At 53.0% G+C, this 5,000-nt stretch overlaps 1 non-coding gene across 1 annotated transcript in view; it reads left to right on the top strand.

Moving 5' to 3' along the window:
* Positions 1-3,651: 3,651 nt before the first annotated feature.
* The window catches only part of LOC126304867 (small subunit ribosomal RNA), a 1,893-nt gene continuing 544 nt past the window's right edge, over positions 3,652-5,000 (top strand). Inside the window, exon 1 of the ribosomal RNA XR_007553247.1 lies at positions 3,652-5,000. This exon is cut by the window's right edge and continues 544 nt beyond it. This is a non-coding gene — a ribosomal RNA (small subunit ribosomal RNA).

Here is a 5,000-nt window from a genome sequence, read left to right on the forward strand (position 1 = left end):
TCTGCTTTACATCAGTACATAACTAATATTTCAGTCGTCTGACGTCCCTCCTTAGTAAATGATGCAGGACCACATACATAGATGATACATACTGTAAACTGGGGAGGACAGTGTGAACCGCACTCGACCCAGTCACCCTATCTCACAGTCCACTCTGTGTGTAACAAAGCGAAAGCACCAAAGCACTATCGTTCAACAACATCCATCTTATCCTCGCTGCCACAGGACACTATCCAAACAACGACAAGAGGAACGTCACGTCCACTAATAAGACAGAATGTCTCACATCACCCGCAAACAACGCAGCTCAAATCAGCCAGCAACACCCACAGTGGTCCACCCAGTATCAACACAGGACGCAACGCCACGCCACAACACAAAAGGTACAAGTAATAAAATACCCTTTGGCCACACCCCTTATAAAGGCATCGAACCAACCCACCACCTGACACCAGCCAAACGTACATCCTGATTTGACACATCTCTGGCAACCTAACCCACGTTGGCCCTTAACCTAACCCACGTTGGCCCTTAACCTAACCCACGTTGGCCCTTAACCTAACCCACGTTGGCCCTTAACCTAACCCACGTTGGCCCTTAACCTAACCCACGTTGGCCCTTAACCTAACCCACGTTGGCCCTTAACCTAACCCACGTTGGCCCTTAACCTAACCCACGTTGGCCCTTAACCTAACCCACGTTGGCCCTTAACCTAACCCACGTTGGCCCTTAACCTAACCCACGTTGGCCCTTAACCTAACCCACGTTGGCCCTTAACCTAACCCACGTTGGCCCTTAACCTAACCCACGTTGGCCCCTAACCTAACCCACGTTGGCCCCTAACCTAACCCACGTTGGCCCCTAACCTAACCCACGTTGGCCCCTAACCTAACCCACGTTGGCCCCTAACCTAACCCACGTTGGCCCCTAACCTAACCCACGTTGGCCCCTAACCTAACCCACGTTGGCCCCTAACCTAACCCACGTTGGCCCCTAACCTAACCCACGCTGCACCTTAACCTAAGTTACGCTGCACCTTAACCTAAGTTACGCTGCACCTTAACCTAAGTTACGCTGCACCTTAACCTAAGTTACGCTGCACCTTAACCTAAGTTACGCTGCACCTTAACCTAAGTTACGCTGCACCTTAACCTAAGTTACGCTGCACCTTAACCTAACTTACACTGCACCTTAACCTAACTTACACTGCACCTTAACCTAACTTACACTGCACCTTAACCTAACTTACACTGCACCTTAACCTAAGTTACACTGCACCTTAACCTAAGTTACACTGCACCTTAACCTAAGTTACACTGCACCTTAACCTAACTTACACTGCACCTTAACCTAAGTTACACTGCACCTTAACCTAAGTTACACTGCACCTTAACCTAACTTACACTGCACCTTAACCTAACTTACACTGCACCTTAACCTAAGTTACACTGCACCTTAACCTAAGTTACACTGCACCTTAACCTAAGTTACACTGCACCTTAACCTAAGTTACACTGCACCTTAACCTAAGTTACACTGCACCTTAACCTAAGTTACACTGCACCTTAACCTAAGTTACACTGCACCTTAACCTAACTTACACTGCACCTTAACCTAAGTTACACTGCACCTTAACCTAACTTACACTGCACCTTAACCTAACTTACACTGCACCTTAACCTAAGTTACACTGCACCTTAACCTAAGTTACACTGCACCTTAACCTAACTTACACTGCACCTTAACCTAACTTACACTGCACCTTAACCTAACTTACACTGCACCTTAACCTAACTTACACTGCACCTTAACTGTCACATGTAACGTCACAGGAATGTAGCTTTGCCTAACAGCAACCCTCTGAACATAGTTCACTGCTTGGATCCTCTGGTGTCATGTGTATTTCTTGATGCCATGGTGCGTACCCTCACATAAAGGTCTTTCGAGTGTTGCGTACTTTCTACACAGTCCCGCTAACCACTGGAAGGGTGTACCGCTACAGAACGAATATCGCCCTCCCCTCCTGCCCTTCCAAGCTGGTCGGTCAGGCGTTTGTTTGTGAAATGAGCCTTGCAGCTGTTCAGTTGCATTCGGTTGTCGATGCAGTCAGTGTACGTTGTGGTACGGCCTGTGTGGACTGTCCGCTGATGTACGCGTAACCCACACTGATCATCCGTCGTTACGTACTGAGTGACATAATGTGGCACATGCTTGACCGTACACCGGCTGCGCCCTACAATGGCGAATCATAAGGGCCATATGTTGTGCACGATGCTACTTGTCTCGTCTCCCCATTACAGCGAGATTGCACTGTTGTACGCCGTACAGACATGTGGTAAGTAGGTACGGACGAAAGTATTGCATGTTGGCCCCCCCCCCCCCCCTCCTCCCTCTGCCGGGAATCAGCGTGAGCCGTCTGTTGATGTAGCGACGAGGGTTTTCCTATTTAATCGTATTGCCCCACACAACATGATAGCACGGTGGACCGCGTTCCACATCTGCGACATGCTACAGAGGCCGGTTGACAGTCGACCGCGCAAGGGACATTGCACACGTGCGCGGACCATCTTCCACGTGTTCTCTCGTGTACATGCCGCAGTGTGTATGTGGGCTGATGTAGCGTGTCGTGACACATAACATGCAGGCATGCCAGAATCGTAGATTTCGCAAATGTAGATTGACGTATACGTTTGCTGCCAAAGATCCGCAAATGAACTGGAAATCAGTTGTTGAGCGGTTGTTCGCGCTGCAGGTGCATCGGTGATAGCGACGATCGGTACATCTGTGAACCGGTTGTTTCGGCGGTACCCGCCATGCCCCCGAACCTGAGTTGGCCATGTGGGTATGAAGCGATACGAGGCTGTGGCTTGGCGGGACAGTCCCCGGCCGGTGAGGGGGGGCCGCCCGGCGTGCTGGCCGCGCGCTGCGTGAGCGCACGCACTACAGCCGGCTGGTGGGGGGCGCCCAGTGGCAGGAGCGCCGGCCGACGGGCCCGGCTGGCGTCCCAGCTATGCGCCGGCGCACCCTGCGCGCGGCGCCAGGCGGCCAAAGTGGGTTCTGCCGAGCCCGGTGCGAAGCGCGGTGGACATCTGCAGTGTGCTGGTCCGATTGCGGACTGTGTGCGTTGAGGATGCGCCGCCGCCCGGCACTCGGCGTCGCGACGCCGTCTGCTGCTCGGTCGCCCCCAGCGGTTCTCGCAGGTGGTTTGTATCGCAGCTCTGCGGACGTGTTGGCGCGTGCGCTGTGCTGGGAGAGTTCGCTTCTGCACCCAAGTGGGGCTTTGCCCTTCTGTGGCGCTGGCGTTGGAGCTGCCGGTCACCGTAGGTGGCGCGTGTTGTTTCCCGCCGGCAATGCCACGACAGCACGCTCCCGGGCCTCTGTCGGCAGCGGCAAGCTCAGTTGGGAGCACGGGTGTTCGCACTGAAAGCGTCTACTCGCCTATCTCCGGGCGATTGCGCCTCTCTCGAACCCGACCAAGTACTTAGGACGGCGCTGCGCGCCGCCGGGACCTGAGAGGGTTTCGAGGTGTATCGTGCAGGGGAGCTCAGCCTCCTCCTGTTTGCAGAATAATTGAGCGGACGCTTGCGTGTTCGCGCGGGCCCTCGGGACACACTCCCGGGCGGCCGGCTGCTCAGCTCTCGTTGACGCAGCTCCCTGGTTGATCCTGCCAGTAGTCATATGCTTGTCTCAAAGATTAAGCCATGCATGTCTCAGTACAAGCCGCATTAAGGTGAAACCGCGAATGGCTCATTAAATCAGTTATGGTTCCTTAGATCGTACCCACGTTACTTGGATAACTGTGGTAATTCTAGAGCTAATACATGCAAACAGAGTCCCGACCAGAGATGGAAGGGACGCTTTTATTAGATCAAAACCAATCGGATTGGCTCGTCTGGTCCGTTTGCCTTGGTGACTCTGAATAACTTTGGGCTGATCGCACGGTCCTCGTACCGGCGACGCATCTTTCAAATGTCTGCCTTATCAACTGTCGATGGTAGGTTCTGCGCCTACCATGGTTGTAACGGGTAACGGGGAATCAGGGTTCGATTCCGGAGAGGGAGCCTGAGAAACGGCTACCACATCCAAGGAAGGCAGCAGGCGCGCAAATTACCCACTCCCGGCACGGGGAGGTAGTGACGAAAAATAACGATACGGGACTCATCCGAGGCCCCGTAATCGGAATGAGTACACTTTAAATCCTTTAACGAGTATCTATTGGAGGGCAAGTCTGGTGCCAGCAGCCGCGGTAATTCCAGCTCCAATAGCGTATATTAAAGTTGTTGCGGTTAAAAAGCTCGTAGTTGGATTTGTGTCCCACGCTGTTGGTTCACCGCCCGTCGGTGTTTAACTGGCATGTATCGTGGGACGTCCTGCCGGTGGGGCGAGCCGAAGGCGTGCTTGCGCGTCCCGAGGCGGACCCCGTTGAAATCCTACCAGGGTGCTCTTAGTTGAGTGTCTCGGTGGGCCGGCACTTTTACTTTGAACAAATTAGAGTGCTTAAAGCAGGCAAGCCCGCCTGAATACTGTGTGCATGGAATAATGGAATAGGACCTCGGTTCTATTTTGTTGGTTTTCGGAACCCGAGGTAATGATTAATAGGGACAGGCGGGGGCATTCGTATTGCGACGTTAGAGGTGAAATTCTTGGATCGTCGCAAGACGAACAGAAGCGAAAGCATTTGCCAAGTATGTTTTCATTAATCAAGAACGAAAGTTAGAGGTTCGAAGGCGATCAGATACCGCCCTAGTTCTAACCATAAACGATGCCAGCCAGCGATCCGCCGCAGTTCCTCCGATGACTCGGCGGGCAGCCTCCGGGAAACCAAAGCTTTTGGGTTCCGGGGGAAGTATGGTTGCAAAGCTGAAACTTAAAGGAATTGACGGAAGGGCACCACCAGGAGTGGAGCCTGCGGCTTAATTTGACTCAACACGGGAAACCTCACCAGGCCCGGACACCGGAAGGATTGACAGATTGATAGCTCTTTCTTGATTCGGTGGGTG

Source organism: Schistocerca gregaria, unplaced genomic scaffold (assembly GCF_023897955.1).
Source record: "Schistocerca gregaria isolate iqSchGreg1 unplaced genomic scaffold, iqSchGreg1.2 ptg000186l, whole genome shotgun sequence".
Classification (NCBI taxonomy): domain Eukaryota; kingdom Metazoa; phylum Arthropoda; class Insecta; order Orthoptera; family Acrididae; genus Schistocerca; species Schistocerca gregaria.